The sequence below is a fragment of the Cryptomeria japonica genome, unplaced genomic scaffold, assembly GCF_030272615.1.
Source record: "Cryptomeria japonica unplaced genomic scaffold, Sugi_1.0 HiC_scaffold_202, whole genome shotgun sequence".
In the NCBI taxonomy this organism is placed as follows: domain Eukaryota; kingdom Viridiplantae; phylum Streptophyta; class Pinopsida; order Cupressales; family Cupressaceae; genus Cryptomeria; species Cryptomeria japonica.
In genome coordinates this window covers 235,001-250,000 of record NW_026729024.1, presented here as the reverse complement: position 1 = coordinate 250,000, position 15,000 = coordinate 235,001, and the positions used below count along the sequence as shown (strand labels likewise).

At 59.4% G+C, this 15,000-nt stretch overlaps 1 non-coding gene across 1 annotated transcript; it reads left to right on the top strand.

Moving 5' to 3' along the window:
- Window positions 1–12,501: 12,501 nt before the first annotated feature.
- On the top strand, window positions 12,502–12,620 carry LOC131868281 (5S ribosomal RNA). Its single transcript, XR_009366747.1, has one exon. It is a non-coding gene; the product is annotated as a 5S ribosomal RNA (ribosomal RNA).
- Window positions 12,621–15,000: the final 2,380 nt, after the last annotated feature.

Sequence of the window (15,000 nt, the reverse complement as noted above, 5' to 3'; positions counted from 1 at the left end):
CTCGCTCACGGGAGAGAGAAGCCAAGGAGACCACGAGAGTGCTGAGAGTGGGACAGCGCTGAATAGGCGGGAGAAGCCTGCGCGTATAAACGGAGATATATATCCAATTGCAACACGTGCCAAAGATCGAGAACAATGGCAGAAATGCTAGTAACGTGCACTTCGGGACCAACGCATCACCGGAAGACAACCGCCAAACATCGAAAGAGTCGCGATGCTCCGCAACCTACGTGCAAAGCGGTCGCACACCGGGTAAGGGAGTGAGAGCCCCAAACATAGCTGGGCGAGGCGCTCACTCCGCTCTTTAATATCTCGTTAATACCGCCAAGGAAATGGCACAAGCACACACACACAAGCATCCTCGGAAGAGGACAGTTCGAGTGACAGGTCAAATCCAAGAGTTCCGAAGACTACCTCCAGGAACAATCGGGAACAAGACCGATTACAAGTCGTCGAGTCTGTTACTGGGCGAACACGAGATGCGCACAGGAAATCGATCAGCCCTCACAATGGCCCAAGGCCAGAGATCGGACTGCTACGATTTACCCCAACAATCATCGTGCCACTCTTCGCAGAGAGGTGATAGACGCCAACGAGCCCGCGCATAGCAATCGAGGTGTAAAAAGGGCGTTGAAGGCAGGAAGCCTGGACGAAAGAGGCTACGAGGTCACCTCGAAGCGGTCTAAGAATCGGGCGCACTTGGGGCGACTACCAGTGCCAACCCCTTATCCCGCGGTGCGTCCGACACACAGAAATTTCCAAGGCGGCCAAGGAGCCTCCCCGCATAGCAATCGGGGTGTGAGGTTACGGATGCAGCATTGATAGCAATCGAGGTGTGAGGCGAAGGATGCAGAAGTGAGAGCCGAGGGATGTAGCAGAGATAGCAATCGGGGTGTGTGATGCAGAAGAGATAGCAATCGAGGTGTGCGGTGGGAAGGGCCCAGCAGCCAGAATGCATGAAGCGACGGATGAAGCAGTGATGACAACCGGGCTGTGAGGAGAGGAGGGATGCAGCCAAGAAAGCAATCAGGGCTCGAGGCAAGGGATGCATCAAGGATAGCAATCATGTTGTGAGGCGAGATTCCAAAGGCTAAACGTGAGAGGCTGCAGGGTCGACTCAGAGAGGTCTATGCATGTGAGAGGCTGAAAGCAAGGTCGACTCGGAGCGGTCTATGCATCGGGCGCGCTTGGGGCGACTACCAGTGCCAACCCCTTATCCCGCGACGCGTCCGACAAAGAGAACGTTCCAAGGCGGCAGAGGAGGTTACCAGCCGAAGGATGCAGTAGCAATAACAGGTATAGTTCCGCGGCGGCCGAGAAGACTCACCGCATAGGAATCGGGATGCGAGGCGAGGGATGCGGCGGGAAGGCCCCGACGGCTAAACGGAAGAGGCTGCAGGGCCGCCTCGGAATGGTCCAAGCATCGGATGCGATTGGGACGACTACCAGTGCCAACCCCTTATCCCGCGATGCGTCCGATACACAGATAGTTCCAAGGCGGCCGAGGAGCCTCACCGCATATCAATCGGGGTGCGAGGCGAGGGATGGGGCGGGAAGGCCCCAACGGCTAGACGGAAGAGGCTTCAGGGCCACCTCGGAATGGTCCAAGCATCGGACGCGCTTGGGGCGACTGCCAGTGCCAACCCCTTATCCCGCGATGCGTCCGATACACAGATGGTTCCAAGGCGGCCGAGGAGCCTCACCGCATAGCAATCGGGGGTGCGAGGCGAGGGATGGGGCGGGAAGGCCCCAACGGCTAGACGGAAGAGGCTTCAGGGCCGCCTAGGAATGGTCCAAGCATCGGACACGCTTGGGGCGACTACCAGTGACAGCCCCCTATCCCGCGATGCGTCCGATACGAAGATGGTTCCAAGGCGGCCGAGGAGCCTCACCGCATAGCAATCGGGGTGCGAGGTGGGGGATGCGGCGAGATGGCCCCAACGGCTAGACGGAAGAGGCCACAGGGCCGCGTCGGAATAGTCCAAGCATCGGACGCGCTTGGGGCGACTACCAGTGACAACCCCTTATCCCGCGATGCGTCCGATACGAAGATAGTTCCAAGGCGGCCGAGGAGCCTCACCGCATAGCAATCGGGGTGCGAGGTGGGGGATGCGGCGAGATGGCCCCAACGGCTAGACGGAAGAGGCTGCAGGGCCGCCTCGGAATAGTCCAAGCATCGGACGCGCTTGGGGCCACTACCAGTGACAACCCCTTATCCCGCGATGCGTCCGATACGAAGATAGTTCCAAGGCGGCCGAAGAGCCTCACCGCATAGCAATCGGGGTGCGAGGTGGGGGATGCGGCGAGATGGCCCCAACGGCTAGACGGAAGAGGCCACAGGGCCGCCTCGGAATAGTCCAAGCATCGGACGCGCTTGGGGCGACTACCAGTGACAACCCCTTATCCCGCGATGCGTCCGATACGAAGATAGTTCCCAGGCGGCCGAGGAGCCTCACCGCATAGCAATCGGGGTGCGAGGCGAGGGATGCGGCGAGATGGCCCCAAAGGCTAGACGGAAGAGGCTGCAGGGCTGCCTCGGAATAGTCCAAGCATCGGACGCGCTTGGGGCGACTACCACTGCCAACCCCTTATCCCGCGATGCGTCCGATACACAGATAGTTCCGAGGCGGCCGAGGAGGTGGGGGATGCAGCGAGATGGCCCCAACGGCTAGACGGAAGAGGCTGCAGGGCCGCCTCGGAATAGTCCAAGCATCGGACGCGCTTGGGGCGACTACCAGTGACAACCCCTTATCCCGCGATGCGTCCGATACACAGATAGTTCCGAGGCGGCCAAGGAGCCTCACCGCATAGCAATCGTGGTGCGAGGTGGGGGATGCGGCGAGATGGCCCCAACGGCTAGACGGAAGAGGCTGCAGGGCCGCCTCGGAATGGTCCAAGCATCGGATGCGCTTGGGGCGACTACCACTGCCAACCCCTTATCCCGCGATGCGTCCGATACACAGATAGTTCCAAGGCGGCCGAGGAGCCTCACAGCATAGCAATCAGGGTGCGAGGCGAGGGATGCGGCGAGAAAGCCCCAACGGCTAGAGGGAAGAGGCTTCAGGTCCGCCTCGGAATGGTCCAAGCATCGGACGCGCTTGGGGCGACTACCAGTGACAACCCCTTATCCCGCGACGCGTCCGATACACAGATAGTTCCAAGGCGGCCGAGGAGCCTCACCGCATAGCAATCGGGGTGCGAGGCGAGGGATGCGGCGAGAAGGACCCAACGGCTACACGGAAGAGGCTTCGGGGCCGCCTCGGAATGGTCCAAGCATCGGACGCGCTTGGGGCGACTACCAGTGACAACCCCTTATCCCGCGACGCGTCCGATACACAGATAGTTCCAAGGCGGCCGAGGAGCCTCACCGCATAGCAATCGGGGTGCGAGGCGAGGGATGCGGCGAGAAGGACCCAACGGCTAGACGGAAGAGGCTTCGGGGCCGCCTCGGAATGGTCCAAGCATCGGACGCGCTTGGGGCGACTACCAGTGACAACCCCTTATCCCGCGACGCGTCCGATACACAGATAGTTCCAAGGCGGCCGAGGAGCCTCACCGCATAGCAATCGGGGTGCGAGGCGAGGGATGCGGCGAGAAGGACCCAACGGCTAGACGGAAGAGGCTTCGGGTCCGCCTCGGAATGGTCCAAGCATCGGACGCGCTTGGGGCGACTACCAGTGACAACCCCTTATCCCGCGACGCGTCCGATACACAGATAGTTCCAAGGCGGCCGAGGAGCCTCACCGCATAGCAATCGGGGTGCGAGGCGAGGGATGCGGCGAGAAGGACCCAACGGCTAGACGGAAGAGGCTTCGGGTCCGCCTCGGAATGGTCCAAGCATCGGACGCGCTTGGGGCGACTACCAGTGACAACCCCTTATCCCGCGACGCGTCCGATACACAGATAGTTCCAAGGCGGCCGAGGAGCCTCACCGCATAGCAATCGGGGTGCGAGGCGAGGGATGCGGCGAGAATGACCCAACGGCTAGACGGAAGAGGCTTCGGGTCCGCCTCGGAATGGTCCAAGCATCGGACGCGCTTGGGGCGACTACCAGTGACAACCCCTTATCCCGCGACGCGTCCGATACACAGATAGTTCCGAGGCGGCCGAGGAGCCTCACCGCATAGCAATCGGGGTGCAAGGCGAAGGATGCGGCGAGAAGGACCCAACGGCTAGACGGAAGAGGCTTCGGGTCCGCCTCGGAATGGTCCAAGCATCGGACGCGCTTGGGGCGACTACCAGTGACAACCCCTTATCCCGCGACGCGTCCGATACACAGATAGTTCCAAGGCGGCCGAGGAGCCTCACCGCATAGCAATCGGGGTGCGAGGCGAGGGATGCGGCGAGAAGGACCCAACGGCTAGACGGAAGAGGCTTCAGGGCCGCCTCGGAATGGTCCAAGCATCGAACGCGCTTGGGGCGACTACCAGTGACAACCCCTTATCCCGCGACGCGTCCGATACACAGATAGTTCCGAGGCGGCCGAGGAGCCTCACCGCATAGCAATCGGGGTGCGAGGCGAGGGATGCGGCGAGAAGGACCCAACGGCTAGACGGAAGAGGCTTCAGGGCCGCCTCGGAATGGTCCAAGCATCGGACGCGCTTGGGGCGACTACCAGTGACAACCCCTTATCCCGCGACGCGTCCGATACACAGATAGTTCCGAGGCGGCCGAGGAGCCTCACCGCATAGCAATCGGGGTGCGAGGCGAGGGATGCGGCGAGAAGGACCCAACGGCTAGACGGAAGAGGCTTCAGGGCCGCCTCGGAATGGTCCAAGCATCGGACGCGCTTGGGGCGACTACCAATGACAACCCCTTATCCCGCGACGCGTCCGATACACAGATAGTTCCGAGGCGGCCGAGGAGCCTCACCGCATAGCAATCGGGGTGCGAGGCGAGGGATGCGGCGAGAAGGACCCAACGGCTAGACGGAAGAGGCTTCAGGGCCGCCTCGGAATGGTCCAAGCATCGGACGCGCTTGGGGCGACTACCAGTGACAACCCCTTATCCCGCGACGCGTCCGATACACAGATAGTTCCGAGGCGGCCGAGGAGCCTCACCGCATAGCAATCGGGGTGCGAGGCGAGGGATGCGGCGAGAAGGACCCAACGGCTAGACGGAAGAGGCTTCAGGGCCGCCTCGGAATGGTCCAAGCATCGGACGCGCTTGGGGCGACTACCGTTGCCAACCCCTTATCCCGCGATGCGTCTGATACACAGATAGTTCCGAGGCGGCCGAGGAGCCTCACCGCATAGCAATCGGGTTGCGAGGCAGATTATTGGGAAGGGAACCCCCTGGGATGCGGCTCAAGCAGTGCCCAAAGGGACTGGAATGCGGAATCACATCGAGAGACCCAAATGCTATACGAGGGCTCAAATCGAATTATCGATTTGGCCACGACATGGACGCATCGGAACGACTACCTTTGCCGAACCACTCGCAATTGCATCCATACCGAAACCAATAGACATTTCCGTTAGAGCCCTCGCATAGCATTCGGGAATCTCGCATGCCCCTCTAAATCGACCAATGCTGGCGCTCAATGAAAATCCGAGCGCTACCACCGTTCGAGCGCCAGCATTGGTCGAGTTAGAGGGGCACGGGGGAGAATGCTCCAGTCAACACCTCCCCTATATAAGTTATTTGTCCGATTCTCGCACAACCGTAGTCTGCCTCGTCGAATCAAACAACGGTCCCAGATTCCGACTTCCGTTCCGTAGAGACCCAAAAGCTAGATGGAGGCTCGCAAGAAAGAGAGTCGGCGCATAGCAATCGGGTTTCTCGAACGTTTAGGGACCGAGCTCACTTGCGGATAGGGCAAAATCCGCCAAGCAACCCAAAAGCTAGACGGGGGCTCGAATCGAATCGCCTAGGCGGCCACAACAACGACGTGTTGGATCGACTACCAGTGCCAAACCATTCAGCAAGACTAGTCTATGTCGAGGCCGGATAGAGATTCTCAGAGAGCGCCCGCATAGCATTTAGGAGACCTGCCGCGTCCCTCACACTCGACAAATGGTGGTGCACGTTTATAAATCCGAGCGATCCCAACCCTTTCAAGCACCAACATCGGTCGAGATAGAGGGGCACGGAGGGGGCTGCGTGAGACAACACAGTCCCCTATATAAGTTATTTGTCCGATTCTCACACATCCGAAGAATGGTCATCAAATCGGACAACAGCCCAAACTTCCGACTTCCGTCCCAGAAAGCCCAAGAGCTATCTAAAACGTTCATGGCCGGAACTCGATCGCGGCTATACCAGTCCGCCAAGCAACCCAAAAGCTAGACTGGAGCTCTAGTCGAATCACCTCTGTGGCCATTGCAAGGACGTGTTGGAGCGACTACCATTGCCGAACCATTCCGCAGGTCGAGTCCATACCAAGGCCGCATAGAGATTCACGATGAGCTCCTGCATAGCAATCAGGAGACTTGCCGTGTCCATCACAATCGATAAATCCTGGTGCAAGATTTTTGCATCCGAGCGCTCCAACCAGTCGAGCACCAGCATCAATCGACATAAACGGGCACGGGGGGAGGATGCTCGAGAACACTACCTCCCCTATATAAGTTATTTGTCCGATTCTCAAGCAGCCGAAGTCTGGTCATCGAATCGGGTCAAAGACCACAACTTCCGACTTTACCCACAATGCAAGTCATCGAATCGAACATCGGCCCCCGAGTCGGACTCCATGCGTATGTCAGGTCATCGGACCCAAATTCCGCCTTCCTGCGCATGGCGGGCCATCAATATCAACTCGGTCATCGGACCCAAACTCCGCCTTTTTGCGTATGGCACGCCTTCAAATCGGTCATCGGACCCAAATTCCGCCTTCCTGTGCATGGCGGGCCATCAACATCAACTCGGTCATCGGACCCAAATTCCGCCTTTCTGCGCATGGCACGCCATCAACTCGGTCATCGGACCCAAATTCCGCCTTCCTGCGCATGGCAGGTCATCGGACACAAATTCAGACCTCGCCAATATGCCTACGTATCGAATCGGTCATCGGACCCAACTTCCGACTTCATCCATACTGTAGGGTCTTTGAGGTTGGCGCGGTGCGCTCAACCCAGGGAGTCGACCCATCGAAGCATACACCTCCCCTATATAAGCTATTTGTCCGATTCCCACACCTGTGTAGTTTGCACCTCTGACCAGGACATCGACCCCAACTTCCGAACTCGACTGCAACGACGGCACCAGCGCCTTGGTGCGCACCTTGCGACGCACAGTCCCAACATTCGCCTTCCTGCACATGGCAGGTCATCGGACCCAAATTCCGACCTCGCGAGTATGCCTACATATCGAATCGGTCATCGGACCCAACTTCCGACTTCATCCATACCGTAGGGTCTTTGAGGTTGGCGCGGTGCGCTCAACCCGGGGAGTCGACCCAACGAAGCATACACCTCCCCTATATAAGCTATTTGTCCGATTCCCACACCTGTGTAGTTTGCACCTCCGATCAAGACATCGACCCCAACTTCCGAACTCGCCTCCAACGACCGAACCAGCGCCTTGGTGCGCACCTTGCAACGCACAGTGCCAACATTCGCCTTCCTGCACGTGGCAGGTCATCGGACCCAAATTCCGACCTCGCGAGTATGCCTACATATCGAATCGGTCATCGGACCCAACTTCCGACTTCATCCATACCGTAGGGTCTTTGAGGTTGGCGCGGTGCGCTCAACCCGGGGAGTCGACCCAACGAAGCATACACCTCCCCTATATAAGCTATTTGTCCGATTCCCACACCTGTGTAGCTTGCACCTCCGATCAGGACATCGACCCCAACTTCCGAACTCGACTAAAAAGACCGCACCAGCGCCTTGGTGTGCACCTTGCAACGCACAGTGTCAACATTCGCCTTCCTGCACATGGCAGGTCATCGGACCCAAATTCCGACCTCATGAGCATACCTACTAATCGAATCGGTCATCGGACCCAACTTCCGACTTCATCCATACCGTAGGGTCTTTGAGGTTGGCGCGGTGCGCTCAACCTGGGGAGTCGACCCATCGAAGCATACACCTCCCCTATATAAGCTATTTGTCCGATTCCGACACCTGTGTAGTTTGCACCTCCGCTCAGGACATCGACCCCAACTTCCGAACTCGCCTGCAACGACCGAACCAGCGCCTTGGTGCGCACCAAAAGTGCGCACTTTTGGAGGGCACTTTTCTGCGCTCCAAAGGTGCGCACTTTTGGAGGGCACTTTTTGGAGGGCACTTTTCTGCGCTCCAAAGGTGCGCACTTTTGGAGGGCACTTTTTGGAGGGCACTTTTCTGCGCTCCAAAGGTGCGCACTTTTGGAGGGCACTTTTTGGAGGGCACTTTTCTGCGCTCCAAAGGTGCGCACTTTTGGAGGGCACTTTTTGGAGGGCACTTTTCTGCGCTCCAAAGGTGCGCACTTTTGGAGGGCACTTTTTGGAGGGCACTTTTCTGCGCTCCAAAGGTGCGCACTTTTGGAGGGCACTTTTTGGAGGGCACTTTTCTGCGCTCCAAAGGTGCGCACTTTTGGAGGGCACTTTTTGGAGGGCACTTTTCTGCGCTCCAAAGGTGCGCACTTTTGGAGGGCACTTTTTGGAGGGCACTTTTCTGCGCTCCAAAGGTGCGCACTTTTGGAGGGCACTTTTTGGAGGGCACTTTTCTGCGCTCCAAAGGTGCGCACTTTTGGAGGGCACTTTTTGGAGGGCACTTTTCTGCGCTCCAAAGGTGCGCACTTTTGGAGGGCACTTTTGTGCACTCCAAAGGTGCGCACTTTTGGAGGGCACTTTTCCTGTGCTCCAAAGGTGCACACCTAGGTGAGCACCTTCGACCACACCTTGTAGCACACCAAACTCTGACTTTCGACTTCATCCGCAATGCAGGGTCTTTGAGGTTGGCGCAATGCGCACAACCAGGGGAGTCGACCCATCAAACCCAACACCTCCCCTATATAAGCTATTTGTCTGATTCTCATACATGCGTAGCCTGCAGGAGCAATTAGGACATCGACCCCAACTTTCGGCTTCTAAACGAAAACAAGGTCTTTGAGGTTGGTGTAATGCGAACAACTAGGGGAGTCAACCCATCAAACCCAACACCTCCCCTATATAAGCTATTTGTCTGATTCTCATACATGTGTAGTCTACAGGAGCAATTAGGACATCGACCCCAACTTTTGACTTCTTAACGAAAACAAGGTCTTTGAGGTTGACGTAATGCGCACAACCAGGGGAGTCGACCCATCAAACCCAACACCTCCCCTATATAAGCTATTTGTCCGATTCTCATACATGTGTAGCCTGCAGGAGCCATTAGGACATTGACCCCAACTTTTGACTTCTTAACGAAAACAAGGTCTTTGAGGTTGGCGTAATGCGCACAACCAAGGGAGTTGACCCATCAAACCCAACACCTCCCCTATATAAGCTATTTGTCTGATTCTCATACATGTGTAGCCTGCAACAACGATTAGGACATCCACCCCAACTTCTGAATTCGTCTGCGTTGACCGCACCAAAGGTGCACGCCTTGGTGCTCACCAAAATCCGACTTCCGACTTCTTCTGCTATGCGGGGTCTTTGAGGTTGGCGCAGTGCGCACAACCAGGGGAGTCAACCCACCGAATGCAACACCTCCCCTATATAAGCTATTTGTCTGATTCTCATACATGCGTAGACTGCAGCAATGATTAGGACATCCACCCCAACTTTTGACTTCTTAAACAAGACAGGGTCTTTGAAGTTGGTGCAGTGCACACAACCAGGGGAGTCGACCCATCAAACGCAACACCTCCCCTATATAAAGCTATTTGTCCGATTCTCATACGTGTAGTCTGCAGCAGCGATTAGGACATCGACCCCAACTTCCGAATTCGTTTGCATTGACCGCACCAAAGGTGCACGCCTTGGTGTGCACCCTGGAGTGCACTTTGGTGCTCACCTCGGTGCACACTTTGGTGTGCACCTCGGTGTGCACCAAAGGTGCGCACCTTGGAGCGCACCAAAGGTGTACACTTTGGAGCGCACCACATAGGGTCTTTGAGAGGTTGGCGCAGTGCGCACACCAAGGTGGGTGTTGAGGTGCGTGCCGAGGTGGGTGGGTGCTAGGGTGCGCTCCATGGTGGGTGCCAGGGTGGGTGCGTGCTAGGGTGGATTCCAAAGAGGGTCATAGGGTGGGTGCCAAGGTGGGTTGGTGATATAGTGGGTTCAAAGGTGGGTACTAGGGTGGGTTCCAAGGTGGGTCACAAGTTGGGTGCCAGGATGCGTGGGTGTTAGGTTGGGTGCCAAGGTGGGCTCCTGCGTGGGTGGGTGCTAGGGTGGGTTTCAAGGTGGACGCGAGGGCGGGTGCCAAGGTGGGTAACAAGTTGGGTGTTAGGATGGGTGAGTGCTAGAGTGGGTGCCAAGGTGGGTGGGTGCTAAGGTGGATGCCAAGGTGGTTCACAGGGTGGGTGGGTTCTAGGGTGAGTTCCAAGGTGGGTCACAGGTTCAGTGCTAGGGTGGGTGTCAAGGCGGGTGTCGAGGTGCCTGGGTGCTAGGGTGTGGATGCCAATGTGGGTCATAGGGTGGGTACTAGGGTGGGCTGCAATGTGGGTGCCAAGGTGGGTAACATGCTCGGTGGGTTCTAAATTGGGTGCCAGGGTGGGTGTGCACCCACCTTGCCCGAGGTGGGTGCCAAGGTGCCAGTGTGGGTGGGTGCTAAGGTGGATGCCAAGGTGGGTGAGAAGGTGGGTGATAGGTTGAGTGGTAGGATGGGTGGGTGCCAAGATGGGTCACAGGGTGGGTGCAAGGGTGGGTAGGTGCTAGGGTTGGTGTCAGGGTGGGTGGGTGCTAGGTTGGGTTCCAAGGTGGGTGCGAGGGTGAGTGTCAAGGTGGGTCACAGGTTAGGTGCTAGGATGGGTGAGTGCTAGGGTGCAAAGGTGCCAGGGTGGGTGCTAGGATGGGTCGATGCTAGGGTGAGTGGCAAGGTGGGTCCACAAGTGTCAAGGTGGGTGCCGAGGTGGGTGCCAAGTCGGCGACTGCTATGGTGGATGCCAAGGTGGGTCACGGGGTGGGTGCCAAGTTGCTAGGTTGGGTTCCAAGGTGGGTGCCAACGTGGGTGCTAGGGTGCGTGGGTTAAAGGGTGTGTCACAACGTGGGTGCCAGGATGGGTGCGCACCCACACTGGCCAAGACGGGTGCGGGTGCAAGGTTGGGTTCCAAGCCCGGTCACAGGCTGGGTGCTAGGATGGGTGGGTGCCAAGGTGGGCACCAGGGTGGGTGCACCCACCCTGGCCAAGGTGGGTCACGGGGTGGGTCCTAGGGTGGGTAACGGGGTGGGTACTAAGGTGCGTGCCAAGGTGGGTCATAGGGTGGGTGCCAAGGTGGGCACCAGGGTGGGTGTGCACCAACCCTAGCCAGGGTAGGTCACGGGGTGGTTGTCGGGGTGGGCGTCAAGGAGCCAAGGTGGGTGGCAAGTAGCCAAGTTGCGTGCCAAGGTGGGTGTCGGGGTGGGTGCCAAGGATCCAAGGTGGGTGCCAAGGAACCAAGGTGGGTGTCTGGGTGGGTGCCGAGGTGGGAGCCAGGGTGGGTCCCAAGGTGAGTGCAAAGGTGGGTGCCAGGGTCAAGGTGAGTGCCAATGTGGGTTCCAAGGTGCCAGGGTCAGGGTGAGTGCCAATGTGGGTTCAAAGGTGCTAAGTTGGGTGCGAGGTTGGGTGCGAGGGTGGGTGGGTGCCAAGGTGTGCTAGGTGGAAGCCCGGGTGGGTCGGCATCCCATGGGTGTCGAGTTGGGTGCCTGATGGGTGCTTCTTGTCAAGTTTTAGTCGTCGGGACTCATTTCGAGCCTTAGAGGTCGTTTCTTGTCCGGTTGCCCTGTCTTCGACCTGGGAACCCAATTTTGGTCCTCGGGTCCCATTTTTTTTTGTCTCGCATCCCACTTTTGGCCTGTGGCCTTTTCGGGGTCGATTCTCGTTTTGGGCATCAGAGCATGTTTCTTCTCCTAAAACCCAATATTTGTTTATTAAGTCTCGGAACACATTTTTGTTCTCGTGGACCCATCATGGGTCTTGGAACGCATTTGTGGTCCTTGGGTCCCATTTTGCATCCCGAAACTTGTGTTTTGGTGCTTGATCCCTATTTTGGGTGCCCACCTTGCACCAAGTGCGCACCCGGGGCAAACCGAGCGCCTTGGTGCACCGGGGCAAGATCGAGCGTGCACCCGAGGCGCCCCGAACATGCACCAAGGTGCACTCGGCCCACATGTGAGCGCAGGTCGTTGCGCCCGAGGTGGTGTGTGGGCACCGCGTTGCAGACGGGACACTGCACGCACACGACGCCCCCTCCAGGTGCACGCACGTAGGCCGGGCCGGGTGCACACCCGACGCCCTAGCAAGGTGCGCGCACCCGGGCAGGGCTCACACTTGGCGAACGGGGCGCACTTCGCGAGGGAGGGTGTGCACCTCGACGGGGGTGGGTGGCCGGGGTGGATTCGCACGTGGGTCGCGGTTTGCTAAGTACACACTGCGACAAGCTCATAACGGGTGCGATCATACCAGCGTTAGTGCACCGGATCCCATCAGAACTCCGCAGTTAAGCGCGCTTGGGCCGGAGTAGTACTGGGATGGGTGACCTCCCGGGAAGTCCCGGTGTTGCACCCTTTTTTAGTTTTTCGCCGGGCGTCGCAATGCTATTTGAATAAACCTTTTGCCCGTTTGCGTTCTCGTCGGGGCCGGGCCGGGCCGGGGTGCGCTGCCCGCACTACCGCGCGCGCGGGGGCGACACCGAGCGCGCACCCGAGGCGCCCCGAGCACACAGGCCACGGTGCAACCCGGGCGTTGTGCGCGCACCCCGGTGCGCCCGAGGTGCTGCGCGCGCACCCAGGTGAAATCGGTGTGCACCTCGGCCAGTGCGCGCTCGGTCGAGTCGCGCACGTTGGCCAAGGTGCACGGTGATGTTTCTTACTCTAAGGTTCCGCACCAGACGCCCGGGACAGGTGAGCGAAGCTGGGCGGGGCCGGGTGCGCGGCCGGGGCAGGTGCACGCAGCTGGAGAGAGCTTTGGAGCACACTTCGGAGCGCACCAATGATGCGCTCCATTCAAAAGTTTCCTGAAAAGGCAAAAAAAGTTGAGATTATAGAATTTCCCACTTGAGAGATTGTAAAAAAAAAAAATTTAAAATGAAGGAAACGCGGGTGCCAAGGTGTGCGCAGCCCAGCCAAGGTGTGCGCACCAAGGCGCCCACCCTGGCGAAGGTGCACGCAAGGTGCGCACCCGAGGCAAACCGGACAATTAACCCAACTTTCGACTTCGCGCGCACCTTGGAGCGCACTTCGGAGCGCTCCTTGGTGCGCACCAATCTTGGGCACCTCGGAGTGCACCATGGCGCCCACCAAGGTGCGCACCCGGGGCAAACCGAGCTCCGACTTCGTGCGCACCTTGGAGCGCACGAAAGGTGCGCACCATGGCGCCCACCAAGGTGCGCAGCCCAGCCAAGGCGTGCGCATCAAGGTGCGCACCCTGGCGAAGGTGCGCACCCGGGGCAAACCGAGCTCCGACTTCGTGCGCACCTTGGAGCGCACAAAAGGTGCGCAACCCAGCCAAGGTGTGCGCACCCCGGTCAAACCGAGCTCCGAATCGTGCGCACCAGAGGTGCACGCCATCGTGCGCACCTTGGAGCACACTTCGGAGCCCTCCTTGGTGCGCGCCGATGTTGCGCACCTCGGAGCGCACCCGGGGAAAACAATGCAATTAACCCGACTTTCGACTTCGTGGGCACCTCGGAGCGCTCTCGGGTTCGCACCTCGGAGCACACCGAGGTGCGCACCTTTGATGCGCTGCCTTCACCAATTTCCAGAAAAGGCAAGAAAACATTGAGAAGGTGTGCGCACCGAGGTGCCCACCCTGGCGAAGGTGCACGCGAGGTGCGCACCCGGGGCAAACCGGGCTCCGACTTCGTGCACGCCGCACCTTGGAGCACACTTCGGAGCGCTCCTTGGTGCGCACCAGGGCGCGCAACCCAGCCGAGGTGCCCACCCCGGCGAAGGTGCACGCGAGGTGCGCACCCGGGGCAAACCGGGCTCCGACTTCGTGCACGCCATGGTGCCCACCGCGGCGAAGGTGCACGCGAGGTGCGCACCCGGGGCAAACCGGGCTCCGACTTCGTGCACGCCGCACCTTGGAGCACACTTCGGAGCGCTCCTTGGTGCGCACCATGGTGCCCACCAGGGCGCGCAACCCCGCCGAAGGTGCACGCGAGGTGCGCACCCGGGGCAAACCGGGCTCCGACTTCGTGCACGCCGCACCTTGGAGCACACTTCGGAGCGCTCCTTGGTGCGCACCATGGTGCCCACCAGGGCGCGCAACCCCGCCGAAGGTGCACGCGAGGTGCGCACCCGGGGCAAACCGGGCTCCGACTTCGTGCACGCCATGGTGCGCACCGCGGCGAAGGTGCGCACCCGGGGCAAACCGGGCTCCGACTTCGTGCACGCCGCACCTTGGAGCACACTTCGGAGCGCTCCTTGGTGCGCACCAGGGCGCGCAACCCAGCCGAGGTGCCCACCCCGGCGAAGGTGCACGCGAGGTGCGTACCCGGGGCAAACCGGGCTCCGACTTCGTGCACGCCGCACCTTGGAGCACACTTCGGAGCGCTCCTTGGTGCGCACCATGGTGCCCACCAGGCCGCGCAACCCAGCCAAGGTGTGCGCACCAAGGTGCACGCGAGGTGCGCACCCGGGGCAAACCGGGGTCCGACTTCGTGCACGCCGCACCTTGGAGCACACATCGGGGCGCTCCCGGGTTCGCACCGGCGTTGCGCACCGTGGTGGGCACCTCGGAGCACACCAAGGTGGGCAGCGAGGTGCGCACCTTTGATGCGATGCCTTCACTAATTTCCATAAAAGGCAAAAAAAAAACGAGATTTTAAAATTTCCGTTTTGAAAGATAGTGAGAAAAAGGGAATGCTGGTGCCATCTTGAGCCCGCCCTGGTGCGCAGCCCAGCCAAGGTGTGCGCACCAAGGTGCCCACCCTGGCGAAGGTGCG